Source organism: Cupressus sempervirens, chromosome 2, assembly GCF_028749045.1.
Source record: "Cupressus sempervirens isolate cs-2001-9-10 chromosome 2, ASM2874904v1, whole genome shotgun sequence".
NCBI classification, from domain to species: Eukaryota; Viridiplantae; Streptophyta; class Pinopsida; order Cupressales; family Cupressaceae; genus Cupressus; species Cupressus sempervirens.
The window spans coordinates 508,728,438-508,753,595 of record NC_143119.1 but is presented as its reverse complement, the minus strand read 5'-3'; the positions used below and the strand labels follow the sequence as shown (position 1 = coordinate 508,753,595).

Genomic DNA, 25,158 nt, shown 5'->3' with positions numbered 1-25,158 from the left:
TGATATAAAGAGTTTTCTAAGAAGACATATTTTTTGAGTGAATGATTATTGTTAAGTTAATATTCAAAATTTTAAACTATGGTAGAGGTCACAAGAAGACTCGGTGTCAAATAATTCACCAAAATTAATGGTTCAACCTTCTAAAGATGGATTCCTTGAGTCTTACATTGTAATTAGTAACTTTGGTATTGGTCAAGGTTAAAAAGTTGACCATTTTTTAATGAATTTTTGAGGTTAATTAACCTCTCCAAAATATGCAAAATAAAGTTAGTTGTTAACTAAGGGAGGTAGGTAGTTAGTTCATAAATCCTATAAATACCAAGCTATTTGAAATGTAAAGGGGGAGAACTTTTACAAAGGGGAAAATCTACAAAAATATGGAGGAACTTTCAATAAATTATGTTTTCTTATTATGTGTAAAATTTTTTGGGTCGGTACTTTCTCAAAAATAATGCAGAATGCATTTGTTCATATGTCCAAATGTCATTCTAATTTATGGTTTCTAATTTATTATATGTTAAATTAGTAGCTCATTTATGCATTTGTGTGGATTATGTAATTGATGCAAATAAAAACCTTCACTGCTTTGTATCTTCATGTGAATGCACTAGGATAGCTTATCTTTTCATATGTTAGGGTCCACTATCTATTCTTTGCCATCATTTTTTTTTGTGCTAGAAAACCCTTGCAGATTTTTATCTTCTAGGAGTCCCATTTGATGTTTGTATGTATATCTCATGTGTTTCTCTTCCTCATCTTATTAAGTTTCATGTTCTATTCTTTCGTATTTTTAGATAAAAAGTACACAGGAACACCCATCATAGGAGGGAGTTCCCCCTATCAATGTAGAGGAAGTTTTTGAAGGAATGGATACTAATGATATTCCTATGGGGCAATATTGTAAAAACATGATTAGATCATTATCATAATGATATGCTACATTCATGACTGTGTTTGTCCTTGATGTCAACATAGTAGTTTTCTGTGGTATTTGATAGAAGAACAATGGTAAAGATCAAGTTTGTATGGACATATCATTGAGTACTTTCACTAGAGAGGTTAAAGGGAGATTGTACCAAGTGTCTAGTATATGAATCTAAACTCAGAAGCATAAGATATTAAGTCTAGAAGAAGTTATGTAAGTTTTGGTGAAGAATTTTATAAGATAGAGTTTATAGAAGCTTGTTCTAGTAAACTTGTTATATCTCTTAGTAGATTTGTTATTCTAAAAAGTTGAAGTTATAGATATGAAGAAGACATGTTGAAAATGATGTAGCTAAGCTCCCTCATCTTAATATTACATGTACAAAAACTTATTTGAGTTACAAGGTGAATTATTAATGTTAACACTAAGTGTAATGTGTTCTTAATGTGGTTCTATAATAATTAATTGAGAAGGTGTAACATCCCACTCAGGGAATTGTTTTATAGATTTGGTATAAAGGAATGACACTTTCCTTTATAATGTATGGATGAAATGAGAATGATTGTAAGAAGCACAAAAAGAAGAATGTGAAATTAAGCATAGTGAAAGTGAGGGAAACTTCATTGCCAAGGGTTTATTACGTTGGATACAATTGATTAATTGTGTGTTGTCTTTGATCTTACACAAATGTCATATCATTATCAATCAACATATGTCAAGCTCACTCGGGCAGTGAATATAGTTTTCTATGTCTACTGAGCATTCTTGTCGTTGCCTAGGTCAGAAGTAAACTAAACTTCTATTGGTTAACATAGAAAATTACTTCTGAGTTAGTTTCTACTGATTTGGGTTAGCTAACGAAGGACTTTCTTATTTTGGCATTTTAAGCTCAATTGATTTATCTATTACTTCTATCCAACTAAGGTGATGAGTATTAATTATTCTAACTTATATTTGAACCAAATTGACAATATGAAAGATATAAGTATAAGGTCAGTTGTGGATTCAAAAGTGTAAATGTATGAAGATGTTATGAATGTATTGAAGATGAAGAGAGGAAGAAAATTTGAAGGATAAGCAGAATATCCTTGTGAAGTAGAAAAGATATATTCAATCAGGAAGGATCAAGTACAAGCTAGATCAGAGATCTTTAATCAACAATTTAGTTACATTAAAATTAGATCATCTTATTGTTACTGTCTAACCATTTTAGCAATGATCTAAATCTCCTAGTAGAGTTGGCTTAATATCTATTTGCAAATCCTCTAACAAGGTGGTAGTTCTATTGAATTATTTCAAGACCTCTAACAAGGCCACTCCTAACAAGGTGATTAAGTCTTTTAACAAGGTCACACTTAGCAATGTGTTTTGTAACCTTCAATAGGGTTGGCTCATAATAGGGCTCACATTAGAAGAGTGAAAATAGTAACTAGTTGTAATTGGTGGTTTTTCCCAAATTGGGTTTCCACGTTAAATCCTAGTGTCAAATATGTTCATGTTATTTTCTTTTATGTGTTTGCAACTAAGTTAAAGTAATGGTAATCATAGATAACATCTAAATTTTTTATGTTAAGTATTTATCGAACACATTTAGTAATTACCAAGCTACATCATTTAATGTGTGTTTATCAAGCATCAACAGTATTAAATTTTTAGTTTGGTAGTTTGTGCTAACATCTAAGGGATCTGGGATTTATTTTAGTAGTAACTGATTAACCCCTCCCATCTTAGTTAATCCTCTTATATTTCCAACAATTGGTATCAGAGCTTTTTGGTGCTCACGGAGAAGGTTTCTAGGACCTAAGCTAAAGATCGGGATGTCTTATAGAAGAGAGATTTCCAAGCTAAACAAAGACAATTTTGCAGCATGGCAAGGACTTATGAGGTTACATCTAGCTACCATCAATGACTTAGGATGAAAATATCTTGATACTTAATATAATACTTCCACTAGAACATTATTTGCTAAAGATATTGCTGAAAAGAAGAATCATAACATCATGATGATTGCTATTCCATCTACTCCTAGTTATGCTGAATTTGATGAAGTCAAAGACTGTAAGATAGCTCATGAGATGTGGATCAAATTAAAAGACATATATGGAGGAGATGAAAATGTAAAAAGGGCTAAAAGGCTGAAAGTATTAGAGGTCATTTTGATCAAATGAAAATCAGAGAAGATGAGAACATTGCAAAATATGTGAAAAGGATAAAAGCTAGTGTAAGTCCAATCTAGAGGAAACATTGAAGAGAAAATAGTTATAAGCAAGGTACTTAGAACTCTTATTCCTATTTATGAAATTAGAGTGTCTACTATACAAGAGATGATATGTGATCCAAATAATAAAATATCTTTGGATGCTCTAGTTGGAGGATTGACAGCTTTTGAGTTGGATAACTTTGATAACTATGTTCCTAGTTCAAAGGTTATTGACTCTACCTTTAAAGATAAACTCTCACTCAAAGAAAAGGGTAAGAAATTGAAGTCTAGTCAATCAAAAAGTTAATAAGAAGAAACAAAAGAAAGTTAAGACAATGATCTTGAAGTTGTTGAAGCCCTACTTGCAAGGAAGTATTCTAAAGGTAGAAGAAAGTGCAAAGGAAAAGTTCATCTAATCTATTTGTCTTGTGAAGAAATAAGAACAAAGGTAAGAAGGATTCCAAGAACTACAAGGATAAAGGTAAGAAATCTTGTTTTATAGCTAAATATTCTAATAACATTGAAGATGAAATGGTGTACATTGTTGTAAAAGATGAATCTAATCATCAAGGAGATGAGATGCCACTTATCTCTCATGTTAACAAAATTGATATATGGATTATTGATAGTGGCTATTCACACCATGCGATTGGAGACATAACAAAATTTGAGCACATGGAATATTATGATGGAGGTAGTGTGAGATTTGGAAACAATGAACCTTGTAACATAAAAGGAAAAGGATGTATGTCATTGAGTAAAGAACTTATATGTGACAATGCTTATTGAGATGAAGGAATAAAGCATAATCTAATGAGTGTGGAAAAATTGAATAACATTGGATTCAAGTTAGAATTCATGAATGAATAGGCCAAACTACTAGATGGAAAAAGAAATATGGTTAAATATAGCAAGCAAACAAAAGGTAATCTATTTTATCTTGATTTCAGTGATTGTTCATGTTTTATTGCTTAAGTAGAAGAAAGTTGGTTATGGAAAAAAAGACTATGTCATGTAAAATTTGATAATCTAGTTAAGATAAGAAAATATGGAAGATTAAGAGGCATTCCTAGTTTGAAGAAGCCAAATATGGGTTTGTGCAAGAATTGTCAAATTGGTAAGATGGGAAGCACTACTTTCAAAAGCAAAAACTATCAGTCAAAAGAAATCTTAGAAATTTTTCATATAGACTTATGTGGACCTATTGAAATAGAAAGTTATAATGGAGAAAATTTTTTCATTCTTTTTGTTGATGACTATTCTAGAATGATGACTGTAATGTATCTAGAAGAAAACTTGAAAACCTTTCAAAAGTTCAAGTGGTATCTTGCAAGAGTAGAAAAAGAAACTAGAAAAAGATTGAAATGTTTAAGATTAGATAGATGTGGTGAATTCATCTCTAATGAATTCAATAATTTTTGCATTGAAAGAGAAATTAAAAGACCAATATTAGCCCCTAGTACACCACAATAGAATGGTGTAGCTGAAAGAAGAAACATATCTATCATGGATTGTGCAAGAACCCTGATGAATGAAAATAATGTTGCTCTCAAATACTCGAAGGAAGCTATCATCATTATAGTTCATACCTTGAACATAGTAGAGTTGAAGAAAGATTCAAACAAAACTCCTTATCAGCTATGGTATGGCTACAAACCTAATGTGAGTTACTTGAAAGTATTTGGTAGCAAATGTTATATCTTGAAAGAGTCTAGAAAAGGAAAAATTGATATAAAATGTGATGAAGGCATATTTCTAGGATACTCCTACAGAAGTAAAGCATACAAATGTTTGAATTTTTCTACTCATAAAATGATAGAATGTGCACATGTTAGAATTGATGAGTTTGCAGAAAAGAGTGAAGAAGAAAGCAACAAGGAGCCAGAGGATTACAAAAGATTTTGTCTAATATGAACATGATACCTTGTTAAACCTATTTGAAAGAAAGAAAAATTCATCTCTTGAGTCCCCAAAATCTCCAATAATCGGAGGCTACTGAGCTAGTTCAAACCAAGTCTAATGGACCCCAGTCACAAACAAAAGGACTTGAGCTTGAAACTAAAATTCATAATGAAGACAATGGAACTCATTCAAATCCCAAAGAGCCTATGTTAGCAAGATATCTCAAAAGGCATCATGCACTTGATCAAATCATTGGAAACAAATCTAATGGAACAAGGACAAGAAGAAAACTAAAATGTACATGTTTACTTGCTAAATTTGAACTTATAAATTTTAAAGATTCTCTAGATAATGAAAGTTGGATTGAAGAAATGAATCAAGAGATAGAACAAATAGAAAAGAACAAAACTTGGACTATTTTTCCTAGACCCAAAGATAAAAATTTAATTGGTACAAAGTGGGTATTTAGAAATAAGATAAATGAAGATGGAAAATTTTTAAGAAACAAAGAAAGATTAATGTGCAAAGGCTATTCTCAAGAAGAAGGCATTGATTATGGTGAGACTTTTTCTCTTGAAGCAAGACTAGAAGGTGTTAGAACTTTACTAGCATATGTAGCACATAGAGTTTTTAAAGCATTTCAAATGGATGTTAAATCTACAGTATTGAATGGAATTTTTGATGAGAAAGTGTACATTGAATGACTAGAAGGTTTTGTAGATCCTAGCAAAAGAAAAATGCTCTGCAAGTTACAGAAAGCATTATATGGTCTCAAGCAAGCTCCCACAGCTTGGTATGAAAGACTACATAATTACTTGGTATATATTGGCTTTCAAAGAACAAATGATAATAGTAGTCTTATATCAAAGAAGGACAAGAATGAAATATTGTGTTGGCAAAAATATTTGTTGATGATACTCTATTTACAGGAAATGTTGACTTGTGCAAAGCATTTTTAGAAGAAATGAGTAAAGAATTTGAGATGTCCATGTTTGGTGAGATAAAATTTTTTGTTGGATTATCGGTATAGTAGAACAAAAATGGTATCTACATCACTCAATCTAAGTATATCAAAGAAATACTAAAAAAATTTGGAATGGAAGATTCAAGACTAGTTGGAACCCCTATGTCTACTGTACATAAGCCTTCCAAGAATGATGATTCCAAAGAAGTAGCTTAGAACACAAATAGATCAATGATTAGAAAATTACAATATGTAGTACATACAAGACCTAATATTCCTCTAGTAGTTGGAATAGTGGCAAGATTCTTATCAAATCTTAGAGAAAATCACATGATGGCAATCAAGAGAATCATGAGATATCTAAAAGGTATTGAAGACTATGGATTATGCTATAAACTTGGAGGTAATTTGGACTTGAAGGTATTTACTTATGCTGATTGGGTAGGAAGTATTGATGACAGAAAAAGCACTAGTGGTGGAGCATTATTTCTTGATAAAAGACTAGTGTCTTGGACAAGCAAGAAACAAAATTCTATATCTTAATCCATAGCAGAGGTAGAATATGTGGTAGGGTAAAAGCACAAACCTGTGTCACCTTTTATAAAGAAAAGTGATATCAGAATGTGACAATTCAACATTAGTGACAAAAAAAAATGGTATTAGTGTTTAAAATATGAAGATGATGTAAATTGATGAAATGTGTAGAATTGGATGAATTTTATGCCTATAATTTTTATAATTTTTTTGAGTAAGAATTTATTCATTTTATTTTATTTTGAAGTCCCTTTTTTAACTATAAAAAATAGAGGGTGTAGTTCCCGTCAAACAAGTATATGCAAATCATCTTTTTTTGTTCTGATTTGAAAATATCTTATAGATGACATGTAAAGCTAGTGCACAAAAAAAGAAATAATTATTTTTGATGTATATTTCCTTTGTTATAAGTACTCAAGTTCGACCTTATCAGAATCCAATAGTTTTTTCCTCCCGTCAAAACTTTCCCATCAAATCTATACCTTCTTGAAAAAAAATTACATATTCATGAAGAGGATTCTCTCCTCTAGAGATAAATATAATTTAAAATTTTTTTTTATATGATTTACTATTTTTTTTCCTTTTTTGAGGGAGCATCTTCCGAAATCTTGAAATATCGACTTATAATACTTTGAGATTATAACATATTATAACTAATCAGAACACTCAAAAATTTATATAATGATGATATTGAATTTGAGATCTATAAAAGGGTGTTTTTAGTTTTTGAAAAAAATTGAGTTTTGATAGAGAAATGAGATTTGACCAAAACAGGTTTTGGTATCACAAACGGTGACACAGATCTGTGCTTTTACCCGACAACAGTAGTTAATTGTTCTAACTTTTTTTGGCTCAAACAATTGTTGGAAGGAATGAAGATAGAGATCAAAGATTCAATAGTCATATACTGTGATAACACTAGTGTAATTAATATATAAAAGAATCCAATGATGCATATCAAAATAAAGCATGTTGATATAAAATGTCACTTCTTAAGAGAGTTGGTATAGGATAAAGAAGTCATATTGGAATATGTGAATACAAAAGAACAAATTGTAGGCATATTCACCAAGCCATTACCCAAGGATGCATTCCTATATCTAAGAGCTAAAGTAGGGGTAATTCCCCTATCTAAAGCTCACTAAGTATAGTTTATTGATGCATCAACAAGAGCTAACTTGAAGATCAATCACCTGGTAAAAAATTGATAAGGGCATATTGCAAATGAATCAGTACTTAAGGTGCATTGATATTAACAGAGTTGTTGTCTTTGTTATGTGTTGTCAAAGAGGGAGAAGTTTACTATCATATCTCTGAGAAATTTTTTGAATAGGGATACAGTAAGGAACTAAAAGAGGGAGAAGTTTACTATCATTCCAAAGAAGGAGAAATTTGTTGTAAGAGGGAGAAATTTATGTGAATGAACTTGGTAGAAGTTGTTGTAAACAGAGGAATAATCAAGTAAAAAGAAGATCTCACACTAATAGAGGGGGTTCTCAAGAATAAATCCAAATTTTCATTATGCTATGACATGTTGTGTTGCCATAAATGCCAAAAAGGGAGATTGTTGGATACAATTGATTAACTATGTGTTGTCTTTAATGTTACACAAATATCATATCATTATCAGTCAGTATATGCCAAGCTCACTTGGGTAATGAAGATTATTTTTTGTGTCTATCGAGCATTCATGTGGTTGTCTAGTTTAGAAAGTAGTGTCTACTGAGTTCACTCGGGTGACAAAGGAAAGACTGTAGAAGATGAGTGTTAACTAAGCTCACTCAGTTAATGAAGGAAAGTTGGATGGAACTAGTGTCAACTAAGCTCACTTGGTTACCAAAGGATTTTTGTGAATTTATAGTGTTAACCAATCTTCTATTGGTTAACACAAGAAATTGCTTCTAAGTTAGTTTCTACCAAGCTAGGTTGGCTAATAAAGGATTTTCTTATTTTGGCATATCAAGCTCAATTGATTTATCTATTAATTCTAGTAGACCAAGGTGATGAATATTAATTATTCTAAGTTGTATTTGAGATAACTTAACAATATGAAAGATATAAGGTCAAGTTTTGGATTCAAAAGTGTGAAAGTATGAAGATGTTATGAATGTATTGAAGATGAAGAAAGGAAGAAAATTTGAAGGATAAGCAAAATATCCTTGTGGAGAAGAAAAGCTATATTCAATTAAGAAGGATCAAGTACAAGCTAGAATAGAGATTTATAATCAGAAATTTAGTTGTATTCAAATTAGGTCATCTCATTGTTACTCTCTAACCATTGTAGTAGTGATCTAAATCTCCTAACAGAGTTGGCTTAGCAGCTATTTGTAAATCCTCTAACAAGGTGGCAATTCTATTGAATTGTTTTAAGACCTCTGACAAGACCACTCCTAATAAGGTGACTAAATCCTTTAACAGGGTCACACCTAATAGTGTGTTTTGCAACCTTTAAAAGGGTTGGCTCCTAACATGCCTCACTCCAAAAGAGTGAAAATAGTAACTAGTTGCAATTGGTGGTTTTTCCCAAATTGAGTTTCCACATTAAAGCCTAGTGTCAAATGTGTTCATGATATTTTCTTTTATGTGTTTGCAACTAAGTTAAAGTAATGGTAATTTATGAGCCTATAAAATTTCATATCTATATCCATTTATTATAATACTTCATCTCATTATTTCAATATGTTCCCAATTCATTTCCATGCATTAACATGATTTGTGAATCATTAACTATGATAAATGATTTATTGATTAACATTTGTATGTGTAGCTAGTTGATGCTAGATTATGATGATTTATTGTGATAAATAGTTATTATTGAATAATAATAATTTGAAGGTCATTAACATGTTCTTTTTAGGTATTTGAGTTGTTCATGCAGTTGGAAAGAAGGAGAAGCAAGTTAACACTTGTCAACATTCAACAGTTGCAAGAAATGGAGAAAAGTCAAAAGTCAATTTTAGTAAAATGGGAATATCTATCTCAATTCCTAATGAAATTAAGAATATCTTATGGCTTTGGAAAGCCATAAACAAGGATCATAAACCCTTTTGGGCATTTGAGTTAGTTTGGAATAGTTAATGAGCACCACAGATCATAAGTTTTTTATTAGATAAATAGGTTTTACAGGGACCCTAAAACCCAAGAGTTAAGACAATAACAAGGCCAATAATAAGGGTGAAAATCCCAGCCAAAAGAGTTCAAGTTCAAAGGCTGATAATAAACCCAAGGCCCAACCTATAAAAAAATATCATAGAAAAGACTAGGAACAGAAACAACCTAGAAATGACAAAGGCAAAAGCCCTGACAAAAAGCCAAAAAATAGATTGAGACAAAAGAACAGGCAGTAGATTGGTCCTCATTCTTTCTCTCTAGGTCTTGCATGGCCTGAGTAGCCTCATAGGCCATCTGGTTCTCCTCAGCCTCTTGTTGGTGCGCCCTTTGATCCTCCTGGTCCTGACCAATGTTGATGTTGTCCTTTGCAGTGTTGACCACTAGTCTGCCTTTTTCCCTATCTTTTCCATCCTCTTCTTCCTTCAAAAATCTATCTTTGATCCAACTAGTTAAAAAAATAATGTTGTTATTAATGGAGCTTAGTAGCAAAATCATCTAGTTTGAGAGATTATGATTGTAGATTTTGAGGTTGTTAATCCTTCTCTCCATTAGACTAAACCTCTCACTGTTTCCATCTCTATTATCAAAATTTGTTCCATTCCTATTATCCTCCATATGACCCACCTACTCTTTGACCTCCTCCAGCTCATGGAAAAGCCACTTGATTGATTTGAAGTTATCAATCATACTGTTGTGGCCATTGCTCAAGAGGTTCATCCCAAATCCCCTTGCATTATTTGAAATAGCCACAATCACCGGGTCTATGAGTTCTTCAAGCCATGCTTCTTCTTGGTTGTCCACAAGGACCTACAGGTTCATGGCCTCTATAAAAATGCCCATTTTCAAGGTCCTAACTTTAAAGTTTTTCCAAGCTTTCCTCTTATCTTTAACCTGCACCTCCCCACCCTCAGTCTCAAAATCCATTTTTTGCTCCTTAAGTTGGGCTTGAGTATGGATAGGAGAAAGACATAGTAAAGACATATCCCATTCTTGCTACAATCTCTCATCCTCTAGACCCTCCCTCTTGTGTTTCTTCCCTCCCCAATCTTCCTTAGTTTCCTCATGCATCTCCTTTTCCTCCTCTTTCATCTCCACATCCTCCTCATCATTGTTGTCAACCTTCACATCCTTCACAAGTTGCTTCTACCCATAAGCCCTAGGGCTTTTCCTACTAGAGGTAATGGAAGAAGGTGAATTCTTGACCTGAAGGGTGACAATTTTATCAATGGAAGAAATCCCGCCATCCTTAGAGTTGAAGCTCTAAATATCATCTGAGTCTGAAGAGAAGTTGGAGCTTCCAAAGGTCATATTCTCAGTATGAGGGGGGGCATTTCTTATAGTTTAAACCTTAAAGTGCTCATAAATGAGCAATAAGAACCCCTCATGCAGAGCGGGGTTATTAGTGGGCTTCTTTTTGAAGCTAACCATTGCCTCACTCATGGAAGCTAACAAGTAAAAAGGAAAAGAAATTTTATAGCTGTGCTAAAAATGATTCTAAAGAACAAAGTGGTGGGTATGAGCCTGATCAAACCTAGGGTCTAGAGTAATGTACTCAATTACAGCTCTCAGAACATACATCCATAGTTTCTTCATGGTATTAGGAACATAGTATGTGTCAATCTTCTTCAGGGCTTTCAGTTCCTCCGTATCCTTCACAAAATCTTGCACAGCGTTAGCCAAGAGCTTCTTGTCCCTGAAAAACTTAAAACCCTGAATCAAGATTTTAGAAATGGTTGATATCACCTCCTCAATGATCATGAAAGAAACCTCGTTCACCTTAACTCTACCATTCTTCCATGAACCAACCATACTATTGGTCACCTCCTAATCAAAACCATGCAGTTTCTCAATGTATCTAGTGATCCTACCCTGATCCAGCTACTCCCAAAATTTTTCCCTACTCCTCCATTTCTCTAATTCACCAACCGGCTCCTTTCTACACCTTTTTCCTACCATATCTGCACTTTGTGTACCCTCAATTCTCATATGTACCTCGCATTGTGACTAATAGGAACCTCTTTATTTGAGTAGAATACAGAAAGAAATAACCTTTCTATTGCTCCTATTGCAAATGCAAAAAATGATCCAAAAAGCGTGTCAAAAAGTTTGTAATAAATTACAGCAATTACGATTTCCCATGGTACCTTTTTGGGAAGTACCCTTTCCCCTTGATCCATGCATACTCATAATTGCTCATTGATCTTCTCCGTACTTCCTTGCATCTTGTCCAATTTGATCATGCTTTTGATATTCATCAAAAAAATATTTTCGGGATGCCATGTCATACTTTGGTTTGTACTGACCCCTATATTAGCAAACTAGTTAGCAGCCGAGTTAGCTTCTTAGAAAATATGAGTGACATGGACTCTACCAAATTTGGCAAGAGTCACACAACTGTCATCAATAATATTTGCAATCAACCATGATGGCTGAGAGTTTCCATCAATACATTTTATAATGTTGTTTGAATCCCCTTCAAGCCAAAGGTTAGTAACTCCATTTTCAAATACCAGTTTGACAACATTACACCCAGTATTTGCTTCCACAAAGTGGTTGGTTTGAAATCCCAGTAGGAGGGGAAAAGCCACAATACCATCACTATTTTCATTCCTTATTATGCCTCCACTTCTCAAGGAACTAGGATTTCCCTTGGACACTTTGTTGAAGTTGGATTTATGCCATCCTTCTGAGGGGAGAAGCCATTTGGCTTCCTATCTTTTTGTCTTTCTGTCTTTTTCCTTCTCCTTTTTCCTGCCACCTATTTCTATATCTCCACCTTTCCTTACTGAATAGTTTTCCTTAATGTTTGAAAATATTTTCTTTCCTATTACTATAGCTGGCTCCTCTTTATCTCTGAAGATTGTATTATTTCTCTCCTTCCAGATGCTTCAACAAAATTGAGGCAAGATCCAGGAACTTAATTCCTACAAATCAGACCTCTTGAACATGCATTTCCATTGATAGAAGAAATCCAAAAGGTTAAAAGGCACACACTAGCTAAAGGCCAAGTCCTAGGTAAGGAAAACCCAAACCTCCCTAGAGAAAGAGCAATGAATGAACAAATGATTGCCAGTCTCCATCTGATCTTTACATAACAAACATCTGCTAGGCATAATATGACCTCTTTTAATGAGGTTATCTTGGATGAAGATTTTGTCCTATAGATCCAGCCAATAGAACATATTAATTTTAGGAATGAGGCCAGGAAGCCAAACCCTCAACCAAGGAGGAATCTCATTTAATCTCCAAAGGGCCGAATACCCAGAGGCAACACTTAATAGCCCATTGGTGTTATCTCCATGAACCAATTCATCCCTATTGTTATTTAGGGCCATAGAGTTTAGCATTATCATAATCGGATTAAGATCTTTAGAGATGACAGAAAGGTCTATCCATCCCTGGTCATTCCTATAGTTGCTAACTTTCTGCCCAAAATGGTTGATGTAGTCATTCACCCAGACCTCATAGCTAGGGTTGTTCATAAAAGGGCCCTGAATAAGCCAGCTATTGAACCAGTTTTGGATATCCTCCCCATTTCTCAATTTCCAAGAAACTCTAGAATTTTCTAGGTCCCTAGCTTTTAAAAAACCATTCCAAACAGTGGAACCTTTTGGGATATCTTCATTGAAGAGGGTAAACTATTTAGAGGGCCTCTTTATATACTTGTTTTCCATAATGTCTCTCCATTCCCCTATGCTACTGAAGATACGCCATATTTTCTTAGCCAAAAGAGCCTTGTTGAGGTGAGTAAGATTCCTAATGGCTAGACCTCCATATTTCTTCAGGAGGTAGAGTTTTTCCCAAGCAAGGAGAGGATACCTTTTATTCTTTTCAGCCCTCATCCATAAGAAGTCTCTCTAAATTTTTTCCATCCTCTCAGAAAATTTCTTAGGGATCAAAAAAAGGCTCAAAGCATAAACACGAAAGTTCTAAAGGGTGGATTTAATCAATTGGAATTTTCCAGCTTGGCTAAGAGAGGCCCCTTTCCAACCAACCAGCTTCGTACTAAATCTATCCATAATGTTGTTCTAGAAAGAATCAGGAGGATTCATGCCCAAAGGAAGCCCAAGATAGGTAAAGGGAAGCTTCCCCACACAACATCCCAAAATTCTGGAGATTTTCTTCTATTTTTCCTTAGGAGTGTTGATGAAGGAAATATAACTCTTATCCCAATTGATGGATTGTCTCGACCCTCTGGAGTAGATATCCAAGATGTCCTTCATTGCCTTTGCCTACTTAATAGAAGCCTCCCCTCCCATTATAGTATCATCAACAAATTGATGATGCATAAAAGGGGCACTTTTAGAAGAAGGTTTAAAACCTTTGATTCTCCCTTCCTTCTTATTCTCCTTTATAAGTCTGCCTATGCATTCTACCAAGATTATGAAAAGAATAACTGAGAGAGGATCCCCTTGATGAAGACCACAAGAAGGTTTGAAAAAATTAGAGGGGGATCCATTGACTAAGAAAACAAGTGATGAAGTAGTAACCAGCTGAGAGATTAGCTTACATGTTTTGTCATCAAACCCAAAAGCCTTAAGCACCAGATCAAGGAAAGAACATTCAACCCTATCATAGGCTTTTGAGAGGTCTAGTTTAAGTAACATCCTTTCCCTTTTTCTAGCTTCCATAGAGTGAATCACTTCATGCACAATCATTATGGAGTCTAAAATTTGTCTGCCCAGGACAAAACTAGTTTGCTATTGAGAAATAATCAAAGGGAGGAGTTTGAGCAACTTGGAAGTAAGAACCTTCGAAATGATATTGTAAAAGGAATTGCAAAGACTAATTGGTCTAAACTTTTCCAAGGAATTGGCTCTAGGAATTTAGGAATGAGAACTAAAAAAGTAGAGTTAATCTCCTTGAGAATGCTTCTAGCCCCAAAGAATTCCTAAACAACCTTTACCACAGATTAGAAGTTGACTAAGTAAAAAGTGGCACATTTTCAGGCAACGTAAAACCATTTTCAATAAAATGGCCATAACTTCCACATTTTCTAATGAAATTCATATTTTCAAAATGATATGGAAAGAGAAAAAGGAGGAGCACATTGTGGTAAATGGGTTTGATATAATTCAAAATAATAAAAGAGAACCATTTGCTTGAGTGGATACTGAAAATGTGGAACTGAAAATCAACACACTTAGTCATTAGTTTTGTAAAAAATCTCTTCCCTGTTTAAAGGAATGATGGGAAACTTGTTACATGATTTTTAGGGATTAAATAATCTTATATATTTGAAATTCTAATCAACCATATGATATGTAGACATATGTAGAGATATAGACAAATCAGATAATATATTGTTTCTACAACCATGACTATGCAATTTCTTATAGTTTCCTCCAGCCATTACTGTATGTTTAGATTTATTTCCAACATTGTAATTTTTGCAATGATAGAATAACTTAGATATTTTTATAGTGCATATACTTTACAAACTTGTTTCAAGTATACGTCCTTGGGTTGACAATTTAAATGAACCTTCTCTATTAGAAAGATAAATGCTCATTTTGGTTGTCTAATCCATGAGTTGTGTTTGTAAACCAAGTTATTGATCTAATTAGTAAGCCAATAGTAATCATAGATAACATATAAATTGTGTGTTAAACATTTATCAAACACATTCAGTAATTATCGAGTTACAACATTTCATGTGTGTTTACTGAGAATCAATAGTATTTGGTTTTTAGTTTGGTAGTTTGTACTAACATCTAAGGGATCTAGGATTTATTTTAGTAGTAACTAATACATCCCTCCCCTCTTAGTTACTACTCTTATATTTCCAACATATTGTTTGATCTGAAGTTTGATACTTGGATCATAGGTTCCTAACCTAGTCTACAAAGTCTGACTATAATTAGTCTGGTTGACTAGATTGAGGAAAGAAGTTGAAGTTTAGTACAAACAATCATTTTGAAAGGAATAGTTGAGAGATAAGTTGGATAGTGAGTTTAGTGGTCTTTCCCTAGAATCTATTTTGGAAATGGGTCCTTCTACCTTCTACAACTCCTAATAGGGTTGGGAAAACTCCTAATAGGGTTGGAATCTCCTAACAAGGACTCATATGAACTAAATGTTGTAATAGAATCCTAAGATGGTCCATCCTCCAACAAGGAATATTTATATTAGTACACCATCTTGTGGGCATCATTCCCACCGAGGTTTTCCCTCTAATCAAAGGTTTCCTTAGTTAACATATCTAGTATAAGTGTATATGTGCATCTTGTTATTGTTCCTAATTACTTTGGTTGAATGGTTAAGAATATTTAAGGTTCATAAATATTTTAATTATTGGATAACTAATTCACCCCCCACCCCACCCACCTCTCAATTATCTAGGTGGACTATTGTTTCTAACAATTGGTATTAGAGCATCAAGTCCTTGAAAATAAAGTTTAACAAATTTGGGAGATCCATCGAAAACATATTCAAAAAAGATAGTCCAAAGTTTGATGGAACAAATTATGATAGCTAGAAGGAAAAGATGAAGACACATCTATTATGTATGGGTCTAGGATATTTGATCTTGACAAAATTAGCAAAGAAAATCATTGCTAAAAGGATTTAGAAAATTGTACCAAGGAAAAGAGAGAAATTTTCATGTGTAACATGAGAGCTAGAGAAGCACTAGTATCTACATTTCCTGAAATTGAGTACAACCAGGTAAAATCACTTGATACTACTCATAAGATTGGAAAGCTTTGGAAAATAATTTTGAATGTGATCATTATTCTAAGAAATTGAGGTTACAAAGTTGGATTTGTGCATTTCAAGATGCTAAAATGATGGAAGATGAATCTATAAGAACATACATAGGCAGGATGTCATAAATTACTGTAGGTATTGGATCTCAAGGAGGAACCAAAGAAGATGATGAGGTGGTCTAGAAGATATTAAAGAGCTTAACACCATGATTTAAGAAATTAGTTCAAATGATACATACCAAAGATTTCACAAAGGAGACATTGCTTGTGAGACGTGAAGCAGTTGAGAATGAACTTAGACAGTCTAAAAAATTTACTAGAACATAAACAACTTTTAGTGCCTTGAATATTCAACCTAGTTTATCAAGGAGCACAACTGCTAGAGGAGATTTTTATAGTAGTAGTAGATCTAATGAAGATAGAAAGATAGAAGAAGGAGTGTCCCTTTTGGTAAGAAGAGAAATTGATGGTATGAAAATATTTAAATGTTGGACTTGCAATGAATTTGGTCATTATGCATCTAAATGTCCTAAAAGAGAGAAAAAGGATAAACATAATTTCAAACCTAGAAGAGTAAGACAGTGTTTATATGCAATTGAAGAAGATTTGATTTACAAGAGGTAAGTGCTAGTGATAATGAAATAGGATTTGTAGCAATTAAAGAAGAAAGTCTAGAGAAAATAGCTTTGGTATCATAGGTTGAAGAGATATTTGATTGGATAATTGACAGTGGTTGTTCACATCATATGACTGGCGATATGAACAATTTTGTTGACTTCAAAAGTCATGATAGAGGTAGTATCAGAGTTGGAAACAATGCAACATGTCATGTTAAAGGTATTGGATATATAACTCTTGATGGTAAAACTAATACTGAGGATGTATATATTGTCGATGGTTTGAAACACAATCTTTTGAGTGTTGGACAACTAGTGGATAAAGGCTATCAATTATAGTTCATAGAGAAGATATGCATGATCAAAGACAAAGATAGAAAGGTAATTGGAACATGAACTAGATCTAGAGGTAATGTATTTTAGTTGAATCCTACTAAAATGACATGTTTGGTTGAATAGGTAGATGATAGTTGGTTATGGCATAAGAGATTTTTTCATATAAACTTTGATAGCATTGTGAAGAATAATAGTAAGTTTATAGTTAGAGACTTGCCTAAGATTGTTAAACCTACTAACACAATTTTCAAGAAGTGTGTATTAGAAAAGCATAACAAAACTTTATTTCCTAGCAAGAAGTTTAGTGCTATAGAAAAATTGGAGATTGTACATACAGATCTTAGTGGTCCTACGAAGACTAAAGAATTCTTGGTGAAAGGTATTTCATGATATTAGTTGATAATTTTTTTAGAATGATGTGGGTTACATTTCTTAAAGAAAAATCTGAGGGATTTGACAAGTTCAAGATATTCAAGAATAGAGTTGAGAATGAATTGAGTATGAAGATTAAATGCTTGAGATCAAATAGAGGAGGAGAATTTACTTCAAATGAGTTTAACATCTTTTGTGAAGCTAATGGAATCAAAAGACAGTTATCAACTCTAAGAACCCTTGAACAAAATGGCATAGAAGAGAGAAGAAATAGGTCAGTAATAGAAGCAACAAGAGCTATGTAAGTTGAGAATGATTTATCCAAGATATTTTGGAGAGAAGCTATGAATACAATAGTCTACACTATGAATAGAGTACAAGTCAGGAAAGACACAAAAAAGACCCTTTATGAATTATGGTTTGGTCACTCACCTAGAGTTATGTATTTCAAAATTTTTGGTAGTAAATGTTATATCAAAAGAGATGATGATATTGGTAAGTTTGATGCTCAAAGTGATGAAGGTAGATTTCTTGGTTATTCATTAAAAAGAAAGGCTTGTGGATGCTATAATCTAAGAACTAAGACTATTGTTGAGAGTGCAAATGTAAGAGTTGATGAGAAATTCAGGATACAAGAAAGAGTAGTTGATTACAATTCAAATGATGATGTTGTTACTAAACCAAGGAATGATGAAGTATTCTTTGAGAATAACAATGATTTGTAGAATGAAGGAGAGATAAGGTAGGAACAAAGCTCAGAACCTTCAATAGAGCTAAGAGTTGAGATAACAATCCCTACTTTAGGTAAAAATATGACAAAGAATCATCCACCCGAGCAGATCATCAAAAGTAGAGATAAAGGTGTAATGCAAAGAATTAGAGTCAATGAAGAACTATTTTTGATATCTCAAGTTGAACCAAAGAATACAGATGAAGCATGTAAACATGACTATTGGAAGCAAGCTATGAAAAAAGAATTGGATTAGATAATAAAGAATGAGACATGGGAATTGTTTCCCAAATCAGTAGACAAGAATGTGATACAAACAAAATGGGCATTTAGGAACAAGATGAATGAACAAGGTGAAGTTGTAAGGAACAAGGAAAGATTGGTATGCAAAGGTTACTCACAATAAGAAGGAATAGACTATGACAAAACCTATGTTCCTATGGCAAGAATAGAAGTAAGGTTATTCTTAGCATATGCAATATATAAAAAATTCAAAGTGTATCAAATGGATGTCAAGTCAACATTCCTCAATGGAGAACTTGAAGAAGAGATATACATAGAATAGCCTAAAGGTTATCCTTTAACATTGGCTTAAAGTAAGCAGCCAGAACTTGGTATGCAAGGTTGGACAAGCATTTAAAAAAGCTTACATTTAGTAAAGGTAAGGCAGATAGTAATCTCTATTGGAAATGAATTGATGATGGATTGATGATTTTGGTAATATTTGTTGATGATATCATATTTTGAGAAAATGATGATGAAAGTGATAAGTTTTTAGAAGAAATGAAGCTGGAAATTGAAATGAGCATGATAGAAAAAATAAAATATTTTCTAGGATTATAGATCATGCAGGACAAAGAAGGAATCTCTATTTCTCAGACTAAGTATTTGAAAGATTTACTAAAAATTTTTGGTTTGGAAATATGTAAACTAGTTGGAACACCTATGGTAACTAGACACAAGTTATCTACAAAGGATGAGACACCTACTATTGAGAAAAAGAAGTACAGATCTATGATCGAAGGATTGCAATATCTGACTCACACAAGGCTGAATATAGAAAATGCAATTGGAATTGTTGCAAGATTTCAAGTTGATCCTAGAGAAGCACATTATGCAGTAGTCAAAAGGATATTTAGATACCTAAAAGGAACACTAAATTTTAAATTGTGGTATGATAGATCTAATGATTTCACTTTGTATGCTTATACTAATGGTGATTGGGTAGGCAGTATGGATGACAGAAAGAGCAACAGTGGTGGAGCCTTCTTTTCTAGAGGAAGATCAATTTCTTAGCTAAGCAAGAAGTGGGACTATATCTCACAAAGTATAGCAAAAGAAGAATATGGTTTAGCATCAAACAATATTAATCAACTTGTTTGGATGAAGTAGATGCTAAAGGATATAAGGATAGCATTTAGTAAACTTGATGTCAAACATTGTGACAACACAAGCATAGTAAATATGTCTAAGAGTCTAGTATTGCATTCTAAAACTAAGCACATTTCTATCAAGTATCACATGTTGAGAAAGAAAGTTGCAGAAAAGGAAATTAGACTGGAATATTTAAAATCCAAAGAGCAAATTGTAGATATTTTCACTAAACCTCTTTCCAAAGAGACTTTTGATTATTTGCAAGGTATGCTAAGGGTTATGCCCCTTCCTATGTCAAAATAGATGATGCAAGAGAGCATTAGTCCACTGTAACAGAGCACTATTGTTTGTCTGGATTGAATGTTGATGCTTCCTATATGGGGGAGTATTTGTGATGGATAGATTCATCTAGGATTCTTTTGATGTTGTTTTTAAATAGTGCCTTTGGACACTTGAGAAAGTTAGAAATAGTTGTTGCAGAGTTTGATGGTTGCTAAAACCTTTGACATTGATGTCAATGCAGGAGAAGTACAACATGAAAAATATTTTGCAAGAAGTAATAGTTTGATATAAATCACATTGAGGTATATCAATGGGGGAGAATGATTGATAAAGAGGATTTGAAAATGATTGATGAAGAGGATTTGAAAAGAAAGGTTAATAGTCTTTTGTAGTTCCTATTTTGGAACTAGATACTTTTCATTTATGTTGCCATCAATGCCAAAGGGAAAGATTGTTGAAAGCATGAATGCTAATGATATTCCTATGGGGTAGTATTATAGAAACATGATTAGATCACTACCATAATTATATGTTACATTCATGACTGTGTTTGTCATTGATGTCAACATAGCAATTTTTTGTGGTATCTAATAGAAGAACAACAGTAAAGATCAAGTAGGTACGGACAGATCATTGAGTACTTTCACTAGTGAGGTTAAAGGTAGATTATACTAAGTGTCTAGTATATGTATCTACCATCAAAAGAATGAGATATTAATTCTAGAAGAATTTATTCAAGTTTCGATGAAGACTATTCTGAGATAGAGTTTATAGAAGTTTGTCCTAGTAAACTTGTTATATCTCTTAGTAGAGTTGTTATTCTAAGAATCCAAACTTATATATATGAAGAAGACATGTTGGAGATGATGCAACTAAGCTCTCTTGTCATAATATTATACATAGGAAAGTTATTTGAGTTACCAGGAAAAAGATTAATGTTATTATGAAGTGTAATGTGTTCTTAATGTGGTCCTATAATAATTAATTGAGAAGGTGTAATAGTCAACTCAAGGAATTTTTTTATGGATTCGATAAAAAGGAAGGACACTTTCCTTTATCATGTATGGATGAAATGATAATGATTATAAGCAGCACAAAGATTAGAATGTGAAGTTAAGAAAAGTAGAGTGAAAGTGAAGGAAACTTCGTTGTCAAGGTCTTATTGTGTGATCTGAAGTTTGATACTTGGATCTAAGGTTCGTGACCTAGTCTACAAGGTCCGACAGTGATTGGTCCAGTTGACAGGAAAGGGAAAAGAAGTTGAAGTTTAGTACAAATAATTATTTTGCAAGGAATAGTTGAGAGATCAGTTGGATAGTGAGTTCAATGGTCTTGCCCCAAAATTTGTTTGGACAGTGGGTCCTTTTGCCTTCTACAACTCCTAACAGGGTTGGAATCTTGTAATAAGGATTCAAAAGCTCCTAACAAGGACTCATGTGTACTAAATTTTGTAATAGAATCCTAATAGGGTCCATCCTTTAACAAGGACTATTTATATTAGTACATTATCTTGTGGGCATCATTCCCACCAGGGCTTTCCCTCTTATCCGAGGTTTCCCTAGTTAACATATAGTTTGTAATTACTTTGATTGAATGGTTAAGATTATTTAAGGTTGATAAATGTTTTAATTATTGGATAACTGATTTGAACCACTCCAAACACATTACTTTATATTTTGTTTCTATTTACCATTTTTTATTAATAAAAGTATATCAAAGGTGAATTTGATCTTTGTTCATTGAAATTTCATTACATTTTTAAAATTTTGACGCCATTTGACATTTATGGTTTTCATTTCTTTTAGTAAAAATGAGGTTTAAAAAATTTTAAAATTCTTAGGAAACAACCCTATTCATACATTAGGAAAATTTTTAAAAACTTCACTAGAATAATTCAACCAAAGCATGTAAAAATATTAGAAATCTAGAAATTTTATGTTTTATTTTTTTTCATTGACCTCATTAAAAAAAAAAAAAATTGAATAGGAAATTTTTAGGGTACTAGCAAAAATATGAAGAGCCAATTAGAACAAAAAGAAAATTCTTCGAATTTTTTTTTTAAATGACTCTAGAACATTATAAATATATTTCAATAGTTTTTGAAAGAGATAAACTAATGGTAAAGAGAGATGCCAAAACATATATCTATTTTTAATCAATAAACAACACTAGGCCTTTTTTACTTTTATTAATTAAAATTAATTTTATATTTTGGGTCCTTTGTTTAGTGCAGACACGAGAGCAAAAGAGTCAAGGTTTAACACATATTAAATATATGGTTACAATAGAGTCTTCATGGGGTATTCGCCATGTTACATGAATACATTATTTAAGCAATATTTCACTTATTACATAGATACATGTATCAATTCCATTTTGTTATGGAACATTCCCCATCTAACCTTTCATTTAATTAGCCCTTAGATTGACCCCTTACATGAGTTCAATCATAATTCATAGTTGTTCCATTGGATTACAGATGATATCTGTGTCAATGATTTTAATACTTGTTATGTCTTTAGGTCTTCCCTTCTTATTTTCCTTTATCCTATAGTTTTGTTTTAGATTTTTGCAAAATCCATCTTCTTGACCAAGATCAGGGTTAATAATATAGATAAATTGAGATTAAATGAACTTCATATTACTTTGTAGATTATTAGGTGTTATATTTAATGGGCTAATGTATTTTTACCTCATCAATAGATGGATAACCGAAACAAAAATATATTACACAATATATACTTCAAAACAACAAATAGTTCTATCCTACAAATCAAAAAAATCATTCCAACAAAGGATGGGTTCTCCAAATTATAGTACCAAAATAATATAGATTTTGACTTCTATTAGATAAAGGTCTACATGGGTTAGGTCATGCTACTAGTTCTCACTTTTCATCATGAACAAAGTGGATGAACAGGGAAACTCTCTTATTTTAGGGGCTTTGGGGGAAGCAAATGCTTCGTACGAAGCCTCCACATGGCATCGCATGAAGCCATGTGGGTCGAGCTTCACACAAAGCCCAAGGATTTGTAGAAGGCGTTAGAGTGAACTTTGTGACATCTTTAGTTACATCATCATTCAAGCCTACCATTTTTGGCCTCCTTTGAGCATTCAGTGTACCAAGTATGTTCGTTTTTGTATTTTTAATGATTATTTATTTGTTTTTATGAATGTTTAGTAGTTTTTAATGAATATTTAGTTGATTTTGATATATCTTTTTAGTTTTTGATGAATTTTATTTAATGACTATTTAGTTATTTTTTATGGGTATTTTATTATTTTTAGTATACATTAATTAGTTCTATGCTTATATGTTGTATTTTAATTTAAATGTTAGAAAATATTTTTTTTAAACATAGTTTAAATTGTAGTCAATGGAAGAAATAATATGTTTAGAAATAAAAAATGCTAGGTAGATAAACAATAAAAAATGAAATTAGGATTAGGTGTAGAAAACAAAAAATGATTTAATAATTTAGATGAATAAAAAAATAAAAACTTAAGATATCTAGAAAAATTCTCTCTCTCTCTCTCTCCTCACTTTCTCTCTCCTCATTTTCTCTCTCCTTAATTTCCCTCTTTGTCACTCTCTCTCTTCACTTTCTCTCTCCTTACTTTCTCTCTCTTCTCACTTTTTCTCTCCTTGCTCTCTCTTCTCACTTTCTCTCTCCCCTCTCTTTGAACTCTCTCTCTTCTCACTTTCTCTCCCCTTAATTTCTCTCTCTCCTCTCTTTCTTTCTGCTCACTTTCTCTCTCCTTACTTTTTCTCTCTTCTCACATTCTCTCCTTACTCTCTTTGCTTATTTCCTCTCCCTCTTCTCTCTTTCTCTCTCCTCACATTTTCTCTCCCTCTTCTCTCTTTATGTCTCTCCTCACAATTTCTCTCTCCTTGAACTCACTTTCTCTCTCCTTACTTTCTCTCTCCCCACTCTCTCCTCTCTTTCTATCTCCTTACTTTCTCTTTTTCTTCTCACTTTTTCTCTCCTCACTCTCTCATATCTTTTTCTATCCTCACACTTTCTCTCCCTCTTCTTAATTTCTCTCTCCTCATTTTCTCGCTCCTCACTCTTTCTCTCTACTCTCACTTTTTCTCTCCTCTCTCTCACTTTCTCTCTTTAATTTCTCTCTTTTACTTTTAATTTATTATGATTAACATCTAATATGACTTATGAACACCTTAGATTACTAATAGGACCTTATACAAGACCTCTTAAGACCTTAGAAATACTTATAAGACTTAATGGGACCCTTATGACTCTAGATTAATGATAGAACCTATCATGACCCCTTATTCAATGCATGTTCTTGTAATTATGTGGCATCCCCTTATTGACCCCTTTATGATCTTTTAATATTAAGTTAACTTTTAGTTTGCACATGTTGTACCTATAGTTGGCATCCCATGATTATGGACAACCTCAACCTCAGCCTCAAGATTAGGGACAAGGAAAGGGTTGTAGATAGGGAAAGGGTCAAGGACAGGGACATGATAAGGGGTAGAGGTAGGGATAGGGAAATTGATAGGGACAAGGAAGGGATAGGGACCACATGTTGATGTATCACCTATCCACCCTCACATTCCTAATATGATGACTATATTCTAGTTTATGACCACAAAGACTACTAGAATAAGATCAGCTATTGAGAGATCTCAAGATCATCTATATAGAGGTATATGTCAATAGAGTTCAACTATTCTTGACGAGCTTATTGATAGGATTAAATCATAGACGTCATTTACACCATAGTCTATAAATAGTATTTTTGTTGAGCTTAGAGTAGAGATCTCAGTTTGTGTATCCTTAGAGGAAGTTTAGAGCCTGGTTTCTAAGGAAATTATCAGACGAGAGGTCTTCCCATTTTATGAAGGGAAGACTATTGTCAAGGTATATTAGGTTACTAGATGTGTTTTTCTATAGATTGTGTGTATGATATACCCTCGATTCATAGCATCACATGATTGTTATCCTAATAATGACCAAATTCCATTATATTTTCCCCAAAAGTTGTACACAAAGATTCGTTTGGGACACCACAACAACTATTTAGATATTCCAAGATATTATGGCCAAGGATGTGGTAGATTTTGTGATCGTGATTC

At 32.9% G+C, this 25,158-nt stretch overlaps 1 pseudogene; it reads right to left on the bottom strand.

Annotated features, from left to right (window-relative positions):
* The window catches only part of LOC149573214 (lipoamide acyltransferase component of branched-chain alpha-keto acid dehydrogenase complex, mitochondrial-like), a 91,614-nt pseudogene that overhangs the window by 57,444 nt on the left and 9,012 nt on the right, over positions 1-25,158 (bottom strand).